The sequence below is a fragment of the Camelus ferus genome, chromosome 35 (genome assembly GCF_009834535.1).
Source record: "Camelus ferus isolate YT-003-E chromosome 35, BCGSAC_Cfer_1.0, whole genome shotgun sequence".
Lineage (NCBI taxonomy): Eukaryota > Metazoa > Chordata > Mammalia > Artiodactyla > Camelidae > Camelus > Camelus ferus.
The window spans coordinates 5,227,590-5,248,297 of record NC_045730.1 but is presented as its reverse complement, the minus strand read 5'-3'; the positions used below and the strand labels follow the sequence as shown (position 1 = coordinate 5,248,297).

At 35.4% G+C, this 20,708-nt stretch overlaps 1 long non-coding RNA gene across 1 annotated transcript; it reads left to right on the top strand.

Moving 5' to 3' along the window:
* Positions 1-351: 351 nt before the first annotated feature.
* LOC116661510 lies at positions 352-2,616 on the top strand. The gene is made up of 3 exons (XR_004317393.1): positions 352-375; positions 453-571; positions 2,150-2,616. It is a non-coding gene; the product is annotated as an uncharacterized LOC116661510 (long non-coding RNA).
* Positions 2,617-20,708: the final 18,092 nt, after the last annotated feature.

The window sequence follows — 20,708 nt, the reverse complement described above, 5'->3', positions numbered from 1 at the left end:
TGAATCCCTTTTCCAAAGCAAAAAAAAATGCAGAAATGTTTTGAAGCAGGGATAGAATTAGAACCTCTATTTTCTGAGCTTCAGTTCATTTTAGCTCCAAATACTACCCCTGTGTAGTCATTAATTTTATGTTTATTTCTTTCATTTTTATAACTTATGATTTTTACAGTAATATAGTAAGCACTGTTGAAATAAGGACAATACAGTATTATAAGTGATGAACTGGAAAATAAGTTTCATAATTATTTAATATTACTGTGACTCTTCCAGTTATATAGTTCCTTGTAAATGAGTCATGTATAGTCATCTACTAAGAGATCTTGATACTGATCTCTTTCAGATTTTGTACCTGAAAAACTGAACACAGAAGAAGAGGTTGGCACTTATTAAGAAGTTGCCTTTCAACTTTTCTCAGTGACATTTCATTCAGAATTTCTTGTGTTTATTCACAGCATGGAAGTAAACACTTTGAAATGAAGATGTGAAAATCTGAACTGCCATGGACTGGGGATAGGATTTTTTCTGAGATGTTCACATTCTAAGAGGAAAATATATGTCCACGGATTGTTAGGTAAGTCCGAAATATAATTATTTCTAAGAATTACCAGAAGTTAATTCTTATCTAGAGAAACATCGATTAAATCTGTTCCCCATGAACTGTAACAAAAACATTTGTTAGGAAGATAATGAAACAAACTACATGTGGGGAGAAAAAACCAACAATAGATAATTTACATGCAAAGTTTATTCATTGCTAAGCACTTAACACACTTTGGTTTAATTCTCAGGACAACTCGGTAAGGTAAGTAAAAATCATTCCCATTTTACAGATAAGGAACTTAGGCTTAGAAAGTTTTGGTATACTTGTAAAGTTTAGTATCTTATCTAAAGGTAAGAGTAAGTGCAAGAACCCAAATAAATGCTGAAATCTAACAATATCCTAAGTATCTCTTTCCCCCATGTCACATTTCCTTCTTCCAAACTAAAGTGGTTTTGCTATGAATACCCATAAATGTATACTCTGTAATTGTGGTCAAGCATCGAAAGTGTTAACTCCTGTGGAGTTAAAAAAACTTTAAGAGGTAAAATTTCTTTTTATATGTATTTACTTGCATTTGTGATATTTCTAAAACTTCCCCTAGATTTAGAACATGTACCTCACTGATATGGTGAGTTGCAATGGAACACTGGTAAATAAAGTTTTTATTAGGCTTCTGTCAAGTGCACTGGAGGGAAAAAATATTCTCTGTGATAGCATCCTCAGATATTTTTGCCTTCTGATTGGGCATTTTCTGGACAGATTTTATAGTAGTCATTAGTTCAGTTATTGACACACAAAAAAGTAGTTTTAATCCAAGTAGTTCAGGCAAATGAATTTTATGATAAATTAATTATGTAACAGAGTAACTGATTTTTGTAATTTATCAATTATTTAATAAGTTAGCTATGTGGAGAAATTATATTCAATTTAAAAATTGAAACACGTGTTTACTGAAAAATTAGTATGTTTAAATATGTCATATGCCATAAAAACAAAGTTGATACAAATTTGATAGATGTAAAAAAAATGCCTGAATCTTAGTGAACTCAAAACTTCCAACAGATTTGTTTTCCTGACCCTAAACTTTATTATTTAGATAATTGTCTATATTTCCACATCATGTCTGGTCCTTCATGCCTTGACTATGGCAGAAAGCTCTAAATCTTTATGAATATCAACTTATTTTGTGTGTCTGGTGGACAGACCATGCTATATTAAAATACACCAGAACAGGAAAGAGAAGATCTCTTTGCAACTTTACTAAAATGGGAAATACTTTGGCAACTAGTTGAGCTTCATTAAAGCAAGGACTTTGTCTCATCCCATAGCATCTAACATAGCCCGTGGTGTGGAGTAAAGACTCAGTAGGTGGTTTGTGTCACGGAGTTCTGAGAAGTCTGTGAATTATGTATTATGGACATCTGTGTTCTCATAGTTTAAAAGATTATACTGTTTCTAATTTTGTAGAAGTAAGTATTTTTCTCTGGAACTTTCTTTTGTTGGTGGACATCTGTGAAGGAAAAGCCAGGCTGGGCTAACTCGTAAATCTAAGTTAATAAGTGTCGGTTTGCTGATTCCCTGCTCACGTTTTTTTTTTTTTTTTGCTAGCCAGCTGGATTTTCAGAGAGACATGTCTGGCTTTGGAATGTCGGTTTGCTGCCTCCCTGCCTCTGCTTTGTGATAATGATGCTGCTAAAGCTGTTCCATGCCTATTGGTTGAATACTCCAAGCTTGTAAGGAACCCTATAAAACCTCATGCACACGTCTTGGAGGTGCTCAGAGCCTCGGAGCGGAAGCCTCTCTGAGCCCGCCAGCGTAATAAATCTGAGTACTCCAGCCCTCCGCGTGGTGCTTGTTTCTTGGCTGGCCTGTCGCTTCTGTAACACTTCAACAACTTTCTACCCCTTCTCCAATAAAAACAAGTGATAAATAAATAACATTATTAAATTATTCTTTAGTTTCTGTTACCAGGGAGCATTTTAAGCAATATCTGGAAACATAAAAGAAAAAGGCAGTATCTAAATTAACAGAATTTAATCCATGGAGCAATTTAAAGACTAAAATTTTAAAAATCTAGGTATACATTTATATACATTTATATGTTATATATATGTATTTTTATAAATACACATATATGTACATGTACTTAATAATATAGATCCAGTAAAGTTATGGATATTTTAATTTTTTGTATTTCTTTTTTTTTAATTTTATTGCACTATTTTTGAGGGGGGATACCCCAAAATTTAATAATGCAAAAAAATCTAAGCAAAGCTACAGGATATTATATTTTAGGCAACAACATTTATTTGCTTGTCTCCTTGGCTTTTTTATGTTTCCTATATCATAACTGTTTGCAGGGGATGCTATGCGGGAAAGAACTGTCTGCAGTTCCTGAGTATTTAACATCCAATCACCACACTTTCTAAAGTGTTTGCATTTTTATCTGTTTCCTGCATCTCTCTCTCTTTTTTTTTAAATCTCTCTCTCACTCTCTTCACATGTGTAAACAACAGGAATAGGTATACGAGAAGTACTGCACCACCATAGACACGTGCATCCACCTCTCTGTGAGTAAACAGGTTAGGAAAGCACTGATGTTTGTTGCACAGACATTACATGCACACACATATTACACACACACACACACATATTACACACACACACACACATATTACACACAAACCATGTAGGATTGTAGTTTTTCTAAGTCAAACTGGTCAAATACTGAGTAGTTTCCATGGTTCAACTAATATACCATAAGTTTCTTTTCACTGGTGTACTATATTAAAACATTTCCTCTTTTTTATGGAATACAGTTTTTAATGAAACTATATTCAGTATATGCAGAACTGTTCAGAATTCTAAAGCTGGTTAGTGTTCTATTTTCTGGTTTGCTTAGCTCAATCAGTTAAGGCACTATACTAGTGAGCCATTTAATTTCTCCAAAAGATATCTTCAAATATAGGTTATTAATTACAAAGAGGAGTAAGTAAAGAGGTAAGAATTTTTCCCTGTCCATTCAAGGCTGATTTCTCTTATAACAACCCCTCCTCTATCATTCTCCTTAGCATCCCAAAATGTACACATTCACTTCTCTCCATTTAATGAAGATCTCAGTCCTCCTACCCACTCTTTACTGCTTAGCAGAGAAGTGATGGTTCAGAAAAAAAAATTAATGGTCCATAAGTTTCTACATTTTTAAGAGATTTTTTTTTTAAACCAAGCTTAAAAATTTGGATGAAGTTATCTTTGTAAGGATAAATGAAATTCTTAAGACATTTTCATTGTAGCATTTATCTGTCTTATCTCTCAAAATATTTTCTACAGATTATGCACCCTGATTATGTTTATGCAAATATCCCTAAATCTGATGCCAGTCAGTCCCTGATTATTCATATGTACAGTACTCCATAATTCTCTTTAGCTTGGCTTGTCACATCTGTAATTAAAATACAAGTTGAAAAATTATTTTGAATTAAGTACTGAAAGAAAATATGTAGTCATTAATGTACTTATTTATTAATTATGAATTATTTATTGTGGTAGATACAGAAACTGTCCCAACATAGGTGCTCATACTTTCTGACTAAATATCTGAATGATTGAAGCTGTACCATATAAATGGAAAGGCAAAAGTCACATGATTACGCAATTAGATCATGAAAATGCCAAATTTCCTACGCAGGTAAAATTCAGAGGGAAAGGTACACAAATGGTTAATAATCATATGAGAAAAGGTTAAACCCAACTAATGATTAAAGAATGAAAAATTAAAGCAACAAAATGCCATTTGTACTTATCAGATTGGCAAAGTTTAAAACAGCTGATAGTATCTAGTGCTGGTAAGGATGTGGTGAAATGTTTATGCTTGTACGCCTTAAAAGCTCAACTTTTAAGAGAAATTTGCCCTATCTTGTAATATTTAAAGTTTCTACCCAGTGACTCAGCAGTCACACTTCTAGGCATTTATCCTATAAATTTATTCACACAAGTGAAAAGGCATGCATATGCCAGTTTATATATTGTAGCATTTCATAAAATGAAGAGGAAAAGCTAGAAACAATAAAAATTTCACCAAGTTTCTATTTTTTTAAGAAAAACTCATCCGAAGTGGAAGCCAATTTCTCTTATGCTTATGGAAGGGAAAGGACTTGGGACCGAGAGGGGCATTTTTTTCTAAAATATTCAGTATATACATACTTTTTGTAAAATGGGCTATAGCTTTTTATTACTGTAGGTAATTTTATTGTTCCTCATTGAACTTTTTTCAGGTCATAAAATTGATTATTTTATAGAAATTGTGTGCAGTAGGGAAACTTACTACCATTTTCCATTCAATTTAAAGTATTTTGTGGCAAGTAGCCGTCTCTATTCTGAATGTAAACTTCGTAGTTAAAATGAAGAATCCTAGAAGGAGGTGTGCAAATCAATACACCCAGGTAAAAGTGTAAGGGAAACACAAGTGAATCATACATTTCTGTATAATCTGTGCTTTTGTCAGAAGATTGCTGTGACTCATTTATGACTTTCCATAATTTTAAAACCAGTGTTTTTAACCATAGAAAATCTACTTCATGGTCCTATTATGATGACAGTTGAGTCATTAATAGACTCTTTAGTTCATGCATGAATGTTTTTGTAGAAATAAACCAAGTGCAAATGTCCCTTGTTGTAACTCCACGAAGCAGGAGCCTAAACTTGGGAAGGGAGAGATTCTAAAACCAAGCGCTCCTATATGCACAACGTTGGGGGCTGTACACTGTGCTGGGTGCCACAGACACCACCTCTTTTAATTTTCTTAGCTCCCTGTAGGATCAACTACAGCTCAAGGGTCAAGTAGCTAGTGAGAATGCAAAGGACTAGAATTTGAACCCAAAATTGTGTGATTCCAAATATCACTTGCATGACCAAATTTCCATGTAGTCTTGCCTTATTTCAGTTCTGTATCTATTCATTTTTTCAGCCAGTCCCACAGTTTTCAGGATCACATCTTTGGGACAGTGTTCTGTGAAATAAATGCTTTGCTACTCAATTGGAAGCTGTAAGCTCTGGCCTTAGGAAAGAAACAAAATACAGGGATGATTCTAAAATACCATTTTAACCGATGTCTTATTGTTCTCCTGTATAAGACTGAAGGAGAGAGACAAAATCTGTCCTCTGGACTTTCAACACCTGAGATAATAATCACCACCTAAGTAAGTGGGTATTAGCTGTTGGTGTTCTTTTAAAGTCATTCTTTTCTAGAAGGATCACGTTAAATGAATTAACTTTTACTTACCCAGGAAGAGAGGTAAACGCACTTAGACAATTCAGAATATGTCAGGAGCTTAATTCCTTAGGAAAAAAGTTTTGTTTGCCTCATTTTTCCTTTGAGGTCCCTTTGGGGCTAGATAACTTTATTTTCGCTCCCATTTCATTTCACTCAATGTGGAAAGAATAGTAATATTTAAATCAAAGAACACTGCAGAAATTAAGAGACAATGCAGCTGTTTCTACTTCAACAAGTCTTTTTGTCTCTTTAGAAGCAACAAGAGGCCCATAAACATTGCAATAACTGAGAATGGAATCCCATCTCTTAGCCATATATCACATTTCTTATATCATAGCACTTATTTTAAAAATCATGTTTTTGTTTTCTTAAAAGTATTTAACTCAGAAGCTCTGACTCAAGTAAAACGTATCCCTAACATAAATAATGATATATTATAACTACAGAGGGAGAATCTTCAACTTGTGTGTGCTGGGAGCTGCTGCTCTGCGGTCTTGGCTTATTCATTTTCTTCATGCCCCCTGTCTGGTTGTCTCTCAGAAGTGACAGTATTTGAGAAAGAGAGGAAATAGGGCGTGGGTATGTATGCACTTCTATGGTTAATACACTCCTCAAGTAGGTATCTGCCATCTTTATTGCTCCAAACACCATACATTTTGGAGTTCTTGTTTGGAAAGAAAAAGTACACAATTTTAGCATAAAAAGTTGAAATTAATTACAACTCTATGATTTGAGCAATTGAGTCCTTAAAATACACGCTCTGGTTGTACACTGAGAGGTTTAATTAAACCCAGCTTGCTTTCTGGACTTCATGTACTGAGAACTTTAATTTAAAGGCTTGCATACCTTTTTGATGCCATTTTCGGCCCCAAATTATCATACTGAGATTTCTCTCAAATAGTGATTCACCTATGATGTTGGGAAGACAAATTATTAGATCATCCAAACACTTCTATTTATCAATCACATCTTGTCACTTCTTTATAAGCAACTGTCCATAGATGTAGATTTCATGAATATAAAAGCAGTGTAATAAAGGCAGTTGTCACCGCAACCTTGCATTCTTTCTAAGAGGCATTTTGTTGAATCACTAAGTTGGTAAAGTGAACAATTCGATTCTCTCACACAGCTCCAGGGAAGAGCTAGTCAGTCACATGGTGCCTCCCCTGAAACAGCCATCATTAAGTAGAAATCCCTAAGTTTAAGAAAATATAAAGTGCTAATATCGAACAAAATTCTTAAGGAAGCCCATTCGAATTATGATGAAGTTAAATCAAATAAGAAGCCATAGACATTCCAGTTTGCACTGTGTTTCTTAGAGCAAATGACTTTAATTTAATTAAGGAAGAAAATTAAAAGATACGTCTCTCATATTTACCAGTTCCTTTGTTCGCTTTCTGATGCCTCCTGCTACCTCTTAAATTCAGATATTTCTCAGGGATCTGTCCGTGGCCGTCCTCTTTTTGCATGCACTTGGAAGGCTCGGTCATATGTGTCCCTGTTCCGGGCGCATCTGGGTGCACAGCACTCCAGTTCATCATCTTTGCTCTTCTTGGGATCCACATTCTAAATGTTTGCTGGATGTAGATCAAACTCAGCTCATGATCTGCTCTTCAAATTCTGCCACTCATTTTACTTTTCAAAACCACTTTTACAAATACAACTTAAGCACTTTTCGTGCATCTGCCCATTTAATTCTCACCACAAACAATGAAGGACACATTATGGTTAATGATGTACAGAAATGGAAACAGAAACTTAAGGAAGGTTAAGGTTAAGTTGCTTCAAACTGACACAGCTGATGAGAAACAAAGAAAGCTGGGACTTCAACCCAGGTGGTTTGTCCTGGAAAACCTGTGAGCTTGACCACTAAGCTGTTGGAAATCACCTTTCTCACCCTGATTTGAAACCTCAGGCATATCTTTGATGTCTCCTTTTATGCATGCAATTATTTATCTTGCTGGTCTACAGATAAACTAAAGATGCAAATTTTGAACCCCATGAGAACACCACTGTGGTATGTCATATATATATATATATATATATATATATATATATATATATATATATATATATATATATATATAGATAGATAGATAGATAGATAGATAGATAGTGTCCTTTATTTATATAAATGTCATAGAACTTTGTATAGTCCAGAGAATTAGGTGAAAATTGAATGTTTCTTGAGTAAATGAGTGTCTTTTTAATTCTATCCCCAAATTTATTTCCTACCTCTACCTTTCTTGTACATTCCTCACATCTTCCACAGGTCAGATCTTTCACCCTGCTTGTCCTTGGTTTCCCCCCAGTCTTCACTGGTCCACTAGTTCCAGCCCCTTGCAGCCACCCACAGCCAGCTCTAGTCGGTCACAGCACATTGCCCCTTGGGCAGACTTTCAAAATGCAAAGTTCTGAACCCCTGCTCAGAACTCCACTGCCTGTGGAATAAAAATCTTCGACTTAGCATTAATGGCCTCAAAGAATAACATCATTTCATTTTCCTAATGTCCCAGGCCAACTGGACACAAAACTGTGGCTTCTACACTCAGGATCCACACTCCTGTTTGGTGCTTTGCCCCGAATCTCTGAATGAGGGCATAGCTTTCGCAGCATGATAAAATTCGACTGAACCATCTGAGCTCATCTTTTCCATAAGAATTGCTGGCTTATCCAGTAGGAAGAAATGTGTGTACACGTGCACCTCTCCCACATGCTTATCAGTTCACTGTTAGTGATTTTAGTGCGCCTTAGTATTTATCTGTTTATTTAATTCTTAGTAGACTAAGCCCTTTGGAATCGTTGTCAGTTTCTGTCTCATCTTTGCATGGCCCACAAAGTTTTGATGATATTAATTACAATAAACATTACTTGAGTGAAAAAATGAATAAGTGAATGGATGGATGGATGGGTGGATGGATGGAAATGAATAGATAAATTTTCAATACAAGAGAGCATGTGGATGGGTCTAAATATTTATCAAATTCTTGACTCTGAAAAGAAAAAAAAACACATAAAAAGAAGTATAACAGCATTTATTATGCACCCAACACACAGTTGGTGGGTCCTATTACAGGACAGGGACTATGCTGGGTACTTTGTTATCATGTCCCCGCTCTTCTGTAAATATATTACCTAACAGAACATTTTTGGCATATTTGAGACACATACAGGTAATAAACTGTGGGGTAGGTAAGCTGCCACTTAACAGCTCTATCAAAGCAATATGTTTAACTCCCAACGTTAAAAATGCAAGCAAACCATTAACTTCCAAGATCAATTACACCTACAGGAAGAGGCTGGCTGGGAACAGCGTTCTGTCTTGTCATGGACTCCTTATCACCAGGGAAGAATAAACACTCTAATTATGTTTTTTTTTTTTTTACTTTTTTGTTTGTTTTCTAATTGGATCATTCATTACTCTCTTGAATTCAAATCAACATCAGATTTATAGCTGGAGGCTATTGAAATATTGATTTGGTATAGAAATGTCAAGCTTGGCAGGTAAGCTGTCTTACTGCCAGAGAAGGCTTCTGCTTTAGTAAACCTGTTTTAAAAAGCAGATGGAATGTAATGAGCAAGCAGTTTGCATCCGTATCAGGCACCGAGAGAAGTTTTTAAAATTTAAAGAGTCTCTTCAGCAACACTATGGTGCCAAATTCCTGGAATTAAGGTAACAAACCTGAGCCACAGAATACAAATCCTAGTTATTAAGAGGTCTGATGTTGATCTTTTTCGACAGGTCCATGCTATGCTTAAAGTGAGATACAGGGGGCACTGAATTGTGCAGGGTGTCATTATTAGAATAGAGAGTGTGTTACCATAGACAGATTCCTTGTGGTTCTGCAGTTTCTGGCCTGATAAACGTAACACATCATTGCCATCTTTCCACAGAACTTAGTTTAATGGGGTCTTTAATAGATCTTCCCTGCTTATCTCTCATTGTTGCAGTGAGAGGAATGAATATATTTCTTTAAAGCATCCTTCATCCTCTGTACTTTCAAAATACACATTTTTTTTTCCTTGAGAAATCATACGTAAATCTAGTACAGGCATGTTTCTCTACAGGAAGAAAAAGTCATTTACTATATTTCCAATGAGCTAATCAGGACAAAAATGGGGGGGGGGATTTTAAAAGAAAGGAGGAAAAGAAGGAAAAGACAACTAAATAAATGAAAAGAATGCTGTGACCCTATTTGGCTCTTAACTTTGAAGAGTATTTTGGTAAGTCGGAAATTATTTTCTATTCTTTCACTTTAAGCAAATCTTATTATATGCCACCCTCTTTCTACTCTCTGAAGATGTACATTGAATACACTTATAATTGACAGTCAGTTCTCCGTCATCCTCAGTGAATAAGAATGAGGTACTGGAAACCAAAAAAGGGGTTCTATCAACCCACCTCCACCCACTATAATATCTGTGTAAGGGAAGAGAGATTTACTGTGCTCACCCATTTAGGCATTAAGGGAAAAGGAGAGAAGATTCTAGAAAATTAACTGCATCCCCTGCCCCTCCCTAAAGCTATGGCTTTTTGTTTCTCCATCACAGTCAAGAGGGAACATAACCTGAACCGCCTTGAGCTTGCTGTCTGCTAAGTTCTCTACTGTTGACAGGACTGAGAAGGTAATCCATTCCAGGGTGGCATGTTGCAAATTTTGTCCAAATTTCAGTGGAGTGAGTCAGAAATCAATTGTCATGATTTAGCTGTTGATCGCCTCCTATCCCATGACTAGGGTTTGCAAAGAAGTGTTTTAAATCAAGACAGTATACCAGCATCATTTTTTTTTAATTCTGGGAGCTGAGTATTTTACCAAATTCCTCTGAACAAGCCCCATAAACTCTCACCCTTATACACCCCGATCTGATGATTCAAAAAAGAAACCGTTAATCTCAACCCACTGATCAGCTAAGATATTTTAATGCTTTAGCTGTGAGTAAAAATAATATTCTTTCTCAAAGAGAATACCTTTAATCTTCAGTGGCCAAGACTCTAGAGTTAGGACTGGAAAAATTAGCCCTGGGCTCCTGTTTCTGCCCCCACTTTTCAAAATAAGAATGATGTCTTTGTGCCTAATGAAACAGCCTTCATTGCTCGTCAAGAGGACTGAGGAAATCCGCTCTCCAGGCCCTGGCAGTGCAGTGTAAGTACCATATGCAGTCCTTTTCAAATCTGGCAAAGATTTTCTCCACTGAAACTATAGCTTTGGAAATTCTAATTTTTAATCTCCTATCCAATCCAAAATAGTATTTTCACAAAACTAAAATGGTAATTGAATTGCCTTTTTTCCTTCTTTCGTGGGATTCTTCCAAAAATTTAAAATCTGCTCATTAAGAGAAATCATGAATTAGCAAATCATACGCCGTTAAACTGGACGCAGTTCCCTCTGAGCGCGTGCATTTAGTATAGGGTCCTGGTATGCCTATTCAGTGCTACTACTGCAGAAGCATCATTTATGTACAGAAAATGAGTTTGTGATCCCAAGAGCCTAACTGGGTTGTCTGAGAAACCAGGCATACCTAGGGGACAGGTTCTGTAGCCCACTCATAATATTTGCAAAGATTAGATGAGCTGTAGTTCTAAGCGTAGAGTCTTGTTTAATTCCTTATTCAAAGAAGTGGTGGAAAAGAGAAGCATAGCTAGAACTGACTGCTGCAGGTTGTTGCAGAAGTTGATTTCTTCTGAAATGATTATGTTTGGTTTAGTTTAGATTTTCAGAAACAGAAAACAATGCTCTGAGAAATCTGTATGCTCTGAGATCCCATAGATGAAGCTCCTTGTATGTTACACAGCAGGGGTGAAAGGACAAAAAAACGAGTTCATGTCCCTAAATGGACTGGACCAGTTGTCCCTCCAGTAGGGTTGTGGATTTGGCGACTCTGCTCTTTGGGTGGACGAGCGGCCTCTCTGGCCCCGTCTCTAGCAGGCTGACACTGCAGTGCTGTCTTCCTCCCTGCGCGCATTTTGGGCTCCATTCGCTCAGGTCAGGTCCTGGTGCTGCCTCTGCTGCTCCCCTGTTTGCTTGCAGGCTGGTAGAGCTGCTTTGCGTCTTCTGCATCCTGGCCATTATCTGCCTTAAAAGGCCCAAGTCTGCAGTTTGACACATTCACGTGACTGCTGTCTGTGACACTAAGCCGCTGATTCCCTAAAATAGGCAATAACTGCATGAAATGAGGCCTCATTACTTTTAATTTTTTAATCTTTTGAAGTAGAAGCATTTGATGAGACAATCACCTTTATTAAAGACTAAAGGAGGAATTACGGGTTAGAATCAGACTCCTCTATATTCCCTATTGAGAAATACTTGAATATAATTTACACATAAAGGGACTGGGCTCTGGAAATCAAGCAGCAGATTATCAAAGAATTATGTAACCTTGAACATAGGACCCTTTCCGGTTCCACTTTCGCTGACTGTAGAATGGGAGTTTGGGAGCAGTGATCTCTGTGAGTCTGTCCGGTTCTGTAATTCTCACCCCGCCGGACCAGAAATAGAAAGTCCTGTTCCAGTCAGACTCATGAATGTAACAGTCACTGAATTATACAGACTCTTTTTGTACCAACCCACAATGTCACTGTCCTCTCCATTTTGTCCCCAGTATTTGACAGAAAGATGAATTGAAAGTGTAATTAATTAATGATCCAATAATAAGCATCTCAAATTGATTGGATCTGCATTGTTATAAAATAGGGATTTTTTTTTCCTATTTGGTGAAAAAAAAAAAGAAGCCCCCATTATTATCACATCTTTAGTGTATCTCAATCTGAATTTGCACCAGAGGTGAATTTCCACTGACCTCAGGTAGAAATTTAGAGAAAAGGGGGTGAAAAGAGAAAAAAATATATTTATACATACAATTTTAAAGTTTAGTTGTGCTTTGTATTTTCTGCAGCTAATATTTTTAACTTACAAAAATCAATTAATGAAAGCCATTTTGTCTCTTAAAATCACTTACTTAAATGATGAAAACCTTTCTTGATTACATCAAGCCCCCCAAATAAAGATTTTATTTTGCTCCTATTAATCAATTACATTGACACAAGACCATTTAACAATATCTAACTTATTACAGGAATGGTTAAGATACAGAATCAAAGGCTATCTCCTAGAATCAATTAAATTCATTTAAATCAAGTATCACATACTTGCATTCAGCTCTAATAGTGCAATTTCTGCCATACCTCCATTCTCCTCTCTTCTCTGGGGCAAAATAGTTTCAACCCTCCAGTGTCCTAGGTTCACTGGGTTCTTATTCCTAACCTGTTAAACTGTGTCACATTTAACTGAATTTCTCTACGAATATTCATTACTATACTTAACACATTTTTATCTGAACAAACTCCCTAAAAGTAACCATTTTGTCCAATATATGTTCAAACCTTTACAATAGTCTGCCCAATTCTAAGAGTAACAAATTCAGTTTCTAGAAGTTTAAACTGTAAGAGTCAGGTAAGCCACGATCATGACAAAACCACTTAAAGCTTTTAAAACTGCTTATTATTCTAAGAAAATAGCAGCTCCATTTGATTTCCACCACAGTACTCAGGAAAGGAAAATGGAGGCTTCAAAAGAAGTGAAACTATTTTTTAAGTGATTAAGGGACTTTAGGCAGTGTATTGACTACATAAGGTAAATTGATGCTTCTGAAAAAACTAATAAATGAACATTTTTGGATTTTGAATGAGCACACTTCTGCTATCTTAAGGATAATTTCTAGAAATTTTAGATAGTGAATGATAGAGAACAAAATATTCTTTGTGTTTATAAGATATCCAGTTGTACATAAATTTGGGTCCTATCCTTCCCAGATCGTTGCACTCCCCACATGATTTTTCTTAATTAAAACCACAGTAGGGTGATTCATTTAGGAAAGATAAAAGCAAGGCTCAAGGGTCAGCAGAATGACATAGTGGAAACTGTCAACCATTGTCCCCTGGTATTTGCAAAGTTCGGAGGCGACCATTTCCTGGTTTAGTTCTGCCCACAGATCTCCCATAGAAACTCAGAAGAACTAATGAACACCATTAATGTATCAAAAAGAGGCTATGTCCCCAGAGAGTGGTTTAGTGGAAGAGTTTTGACTTCTACATCTTCCTCTTCAAAATGCTTAACTTCTTGGCCAAAGTTAAATCACATCATTTTTGTTCTGGGAACAGATCTCAGTAACAGATTCATCTTCAGCTGATAACATAAAAGAATGGAGAAACTGTTGTGGTGGAGAGGAAACAGCTCAAATAAATAAATGTTAAGACAGTCTTTAGGTCTGTGAGGAGCAATAGTTTCACTTGCATAAAAGCACTGATCCCAAATCTATAACCTTAAGTAGGAAGACTGCTCTTCCTTAAGCAAATCAGCAATTCAGGGGTTACAGATTAATTCAAAACTGGAGGTGAGAAAGAGAAAAATTAACCTTTCAAAGGTATTTGCTAAGGCTAAACTAAATTGTCTCTGGCTAAAGAAAAACCTTGAATATTTAGCTAAAAAAATTTATATTTAAACTATGCAGACTGAACTGGGTGTGGGGGTACACCTTCCCGGTAATCACATAGCCCCCCAAGCTCTGAAACAAGGTCATTTACATGGGAAAAGCTCGCTTCACTCCCAGAAGGGCACTGTTGTGTCTGCTGAATTAGAAGAGCTAAGGGTAACTGAAACCTCTTCAGTTTTAAAGGAGTATTTTTTATCCTTTAAACACAATTAGTTAAAACTGCAATGTGCTACTTTTTTTTTTAAAAGATCACTTAAATATGTTGGTGAGTGGTCAAACACGTCATGTAAGAAATTGGTTTTGCAAATGATAGCTATGCTTCCTGTGATTAAAAAAAAAATACGTGGGACAAATGTAGCTGTAGGCGAGTCAGCGTTGTAACTGAGAGGCTAGTGGCTGTTTCAGAGGTTTGTATCACCAGATTGTAAATTAAAGTGTTTGTGGTGAAAGTGTGTTTGGGGTCTCAGGATGACTTTCACAATCCTTCCATGTTCTCGGTCACTTACAAGTTTTCTGAAAACCTTGCATATGTTTCGCATCTACTCAGAGATGAGCTCTGTGTAGCTGTTGGGAGGTAAGTAAATTCAGCTATTCTGAGTTCCATGAAGGATGAGTAATAAAGCAATTTTTGTCGATCTTCCTCTCTTATTTTATACTTAGATATTATAAAAATGGCTAAAATTTTAAAATGAATACTTATTTACCTAAAGGAAGGAATAAAAAAGTTAAATCTGAGGGAAAAGAATGAGTTTAAAGTAACAACGTTAGAAAAAACACGTATGAGTGCAAATACCTAAGAGCAAACCCTTCAATGGGTTTAGTAATTTTGAACCTAATATGTATTACCATGTCTTTTTTAATAGAGTGTTTCAAGTTTATAAAGTTTGTTACATCTATTCGTAGTGGTTCACAAGTATTTTTTATTTGGAATGAGGTAAGGTATATCTATTTGCTTGACTCTAAATAAATCACCTAGCCAATGACACGTCTCTGAGACCAAATACCACCACTCTAGGGCCACACCTCAAGAAGTCCTGCTTTAATGTGAAAAGATTAACAGAAAAAGAAATAACTCAAAATATCAACCAAGATGCACTAGAATATTCACAGTGAAAGGCTGAAGGAAGTGTAAGAAGAACAGAAATTGGGAAAGTAAATATTGAAAAGGTATGGCATTGAAAAATACACTAGTAATGTGCTTCTCATAAGTCTGATACAAATCTTTAGAAAATTCTTATAGTGTTTATATTTAAAAAAACAAAACAAAACAGTGCATTTTCCCATGCAAGCACCTCTGTAAAAAATTCCTGAAAGGTAATGTTATAGAAAATATATTTAAACTGATTTTCTTACCACAATGGTTGGAATTGTTCCTGTGTGATTATTAATTTATTTGATAATGCTTAATTTCCAATTGGAATGATTATTAAGGCCTTCAAGAAGAGGACACTGGGCCAGAGTGAAAACACTAAATCTGACTATCATTTAGTTTCTGGCCCCACCTAAGCAGTTGACTGTTAAATACATTTTGGAGCCTGGCTGTGGAAAGTTTTAAATTTAGTGAACCTTCTGAATTTTGTCTACCTAACGCCCAGCTCCTTCATTTTTTGGAAATGTGACGTTGTCACTGAGATTTAAGGCTACTGGATGTATGTGAGCATCAAACAATTTCAATGTAAGTTAAAAGCAGGACTCTTAGTATAAGACTGCTAGACTCCTTTGTTCATTCTTTTTTTCATTTGCAGAATCTGAATTATGTAGAATTTTATAAACTATCCTGTTGCAAAGACAGTAAAATCCTCAATGCACATGAGAAATATTTCTTTATTAAATATTTAGATGGATTGCCAATTCCCCAAATATCTGCAAATAGCATGAAATTCTTATTACCAAAATCCTACTGAAGATCAGTAACCATGCAGTTTGAGAATCGTTGGTTTAATAATCAATCTAATACTCACTTGATGTAAAATTGTGTGGTATCAGACTTCTGTGCTTTGAAGAGATTATAGAGACCACCTGAAATTACTAAAGTGACTTTTTAAAGTCGCATATCTGACGAGGGCTAAAATATAAACATATGTGATAAATGTTTAGAAGAAAAATATAGACATATTACTTATTTCCTTTAGTCCTACATTTCCTTCCTTCCTTCCTACCTTATATCTTCCTTCCTTTTCAGAGGATTATTAGAACATTTCTTGTATTGCTTCCAAATCCCTGAAGAACCAAACATATTTATGTTGCTTGGCAGAAGTTTAAAAACCTGATAGATGATCATATCAGTGGACTGGCTGATACTTTTAAATACAATTTTGACTTTACATTGTTTGATTCCAAAACAGATGTGCTCTCTTACAATGATTGACTTCTCTTTTCATCAAGGGGTAGGTTGCAGAAGGGATTCAGTTGCCAGAATCTACTTATCTCCTAAAAAAAAATGTACTAAAAAGTATATCAAAATGAAATTATAGTTGTCAAAGGAGATTAAATAATAGACACTACTACTGACCCTTGAAGGTAAATTTCTTCCTAAATACTGATATAGTTATGAAAACCTTGACTAAATTAAAATTAAATGGCATTTTAAGAAACATGATAAAAAATGTCATTTAAGTGAATAAATTATGAAAGAGTGAAGGAGAAGGTTGAATAGAACATGAATAAAATCTGCAAGATTTTGGCTGAAAGTCTATATGATCTGTCAAATACTGAAATATATTTTAGGAAAATCCAACCTCAGTACCAGTTTCTCTGTTTGTTTTTCTCTCTCTCTCTTTTTTTTTTTTTAATACTAAATCATACCCAGGGGAAATATTTGTTTGTTTGACATTTTTGGTTACTTACAAACTAGATAAGTAGTAACATAATGTATTATTCCCCACTCCCCATAAATATAATTATATAAAGAAAAGAAACAGTGCTCTAGATACTTTTCTGTGATAAATCAGTTATTTGAATTTAAGCTTATTTTAAGATACTCAGTTTACCTGAAGATATTTCCAAAGCTATTTTAAAATTACAGTCATAATTCATAAACATACTATACACTAATGAGAAAATTTCACTTATGGTCCACGATTGTTCTCTCTTTCAACCCTTCAGAGCATTTGATCCCACCTCTCCTGTGTAGTTTTTGTTTGTTTTAAAGTCAGTTACAATGTGTCCATTTCTGGTGCACAGCGCCATGTCCCCGTCATGCATATACAGACATATATTTGTTTTCATATTCTTTTTCATTAAAGGTTATTGTAAGATATTGAATATAGTTTCCTGTGCTCTACCGAAGAAACCTGTTTGTTTGTTTTTTTCTTCACTTTAATAGTGTATTTTGAGTTACAGTTACATGTGGAACTGCAATATCCCTCTTCCTACAATGTACCATCCCACAAATTTTATTTGTGAATAAAAATTGAATTATTATCTTCTAAGCTCTGAAGTGACTTGCATTTAGTATGTTCTTCAGGAGTAATTTTTATTTTAACTGAATAAATATATTGATACCTTTATTTAAATAATACAAAATTTAGCAACATTATAGCAGTTCAAGGATCCTAGAATATCAGAGCTTAAATGAAGGTTTATGTGCTTGAGTCTTGCTTACAATAATTCAAATAATAGAATGTTACAGCTTCTTGCTGATTATGTTCTTGGGAAATATAATCATAGAATGTTGCTGTGATTTTTTTTTAAGCTAAAAACTATCTGACTAATTATGGGAACTGTAACTTTAAAGGTCTCATGTAAATATAAAATTCTCCCTAAAGCCCTGGGACTTGTGTCTAACCAAGCAGGTTTTCTAAATATCACTCTCATCACCAGAGGTATTCTGATAATTGTAATTATCAGTAAGCATTTGTGAATTTCCTACATTTCCTGATATGCCCCTGTGCAAAAATGCAGAGCAAGACAGGTTAATTCAAAGTGGTTTGAAAAAAGAGCCATGAAGAGACTTGATGTGCTTCATTATCAAAACAGCACTGATTTCAAAGAGGAAAAAAACTGTTATTGAGTAGCCAGCCTCATTTAAAAGAAAATAAAGCTGAAAAACCAAGGCAGATGTGCTCGATCATACCACTGCCTGGCAGGAAGTGGAAACATGGTTGAGATTGTTACAAAGCGGCACCGTAGGTGCCTTTTACCTCTCACTCTGAGGGCTGGGTGGTGAAATGCTGCAACTTTTTAAAAAACTTCCCTTTCAGGGCAATAGAATAGACTGGAAAGGAAAAAAAGAAAAAAGCAAACCTGGCAGCTAGGTGGAGATTCATATGCACATCACTGTATAAAGAAAGAATAAAATTCCTAATCTTGACAAAACAATATCTTTAAAAGCTTGGAATAAAATGGATTATTTACTTCAATCAGCAATACCAACACACACACACACACACACACACACACACACACACACACACACAACTTCCCAAAATAGGTCATTTAAAATGAAGAAAATGGGATTCTGTTTTTCAACTTCTAATTAGTGAGGATCCACACTTTTAATGTTTCTTTGCAAAATTCAGATACAACATCAGAGAATAAGAACCTTCAAAATACAGCATGCAACAGAAAATTTGAAGAGGGAAGTTGTTTTGCTGGTTGCTTGATTAAAAAATACATATATATGGCTACTACTTTGGGAAGTAGACTCAGAGAGATGGAAGGAGTCTCCAAAAAGAAAGATACCTTGGAATTTAATGCTTTTCTTGTTGATTTACTTTTGATTTTTTGGGTCTTCGACTCATTCAAGATCACACTCCACATAAAGTGAGGGTAGAGTCAAGATAAGTAAACTACAGATAATGTCACAAAATTGGTTGGTTTACCAAGTAGTCCAGTAGCAGCCTCCCCGATATTTATCAAAGTGGAGTTTTCCCCAAATCCAGTGGTTGGGACCAGTTTATTTTCTCTATGTCCTCATCCTAGGACAAGCTTTTATTTTACAGTGTTACATGAATTCCTAGAGAACTGAGACTGGTTGCTCTAATTAGATTTTTTTCTATTCTTGAAGCATGATGTCTTACTCAGAGGACGTGATCCTACTTTTTAAATAAGTATAGCTGATTTACAGTGTTTCGGGTATACAGCAACGTGATCCAGTGTTACGTATTACACACACACACACATATATATGTTCTTTTTCAGGTTTCCATTATAGGTTATCACAAGGTATTGAATATAGTTCCCTATGCTATATAGTAGGTCCCTGTTGTTTATTCTATTTTATGTATAGTAGTGTCTATCTATTGATCCCAAATTTATTCTCCCCCCGGCCCTTTTCCCTTCAGTAACCATAAGTTTGTTTTCTATGTCTGTGAGTCTCTGTTTTGTAAGCTTTATCATTTTTTAGATTCCACATATAAGTAATATCATATGTTACTTGTCTCTGACTTATTCCACTTAGTATGATAATCTCTAGGTCCATCCATGTTGCTGCAGATGGCATTATTTCATTCTTTTTTATGGCTGAGTAGTATTCCTCTCTGTGTGTGTATGTGTGTGTGTGTATATATTTCATATCTTTATCTGTTCATCTGTTGATGGATATTAGGTTGCTTCTATGCCTTGGCTGTTGTAAATAGTGTTGCTATGGACATTGGGGTGCATGTATCTTCTCAAATTAGAGTTTCCTCTGGATATATGCCCAGGAGTGGGATTGCTGGATCACATGGTAACTCTATTTTTAGTTTTTTAAGGAACCTTCATACTGTTCTCCATAGCTTGAGCCTACTTTCTAAGTATCTTAATCTCTTTCTCAATCCTGAAAATGAGAGAGGAGGGGAAGTTGCCCTAGGTGGTCATCTGTGGGCATTGAAAATCACACATTCAGCCACCTAGCTCTGGGTTACCTTTGACCCTAGTGAAGCATTAGTGTTAACCCTAGATTCATTGAAGCTAATCACAGATCCTTTTCTCTGTTCAAGAAAAATGGCTGTGATATACCATTTTCACTGATCACTAATATTGGGTAATTTGATTAGGTTGGGCTGGTGTCTCTTTCCTTTAGCACTTTTCTGAATAGGTTCTTCTTAAAGTTTAAAGAGAAACAATTTTCACTAAAGAAATAGTCTGAGGTAAAATGAACAGGAAAGCCTTTGTTTTCCTTCTGTTCAGACCGTCCATGGACTAGGAATACTCCAACATCTTGATAAGAATTTGGGGTTTACTTTAAAGAGAAGTAGCATGCTTTCTTTGTCTATTAGTGTATAAAAGATTTTAAAAAGACTTAGGAACTAATATGCTGTCTCTGCTGTCTGAATCTCAAATTTTGATGGGTTTGGTGTTGGTCTATATATTGGAAATGGTGTCCAGTGCCTCCCTGGTTGCAGAGACACACTTGCCACCCCACCAAAATGGATATTGTTGGTTAGACAAGATATACACCTTTAAAAAAAAAGTTTTTATGGG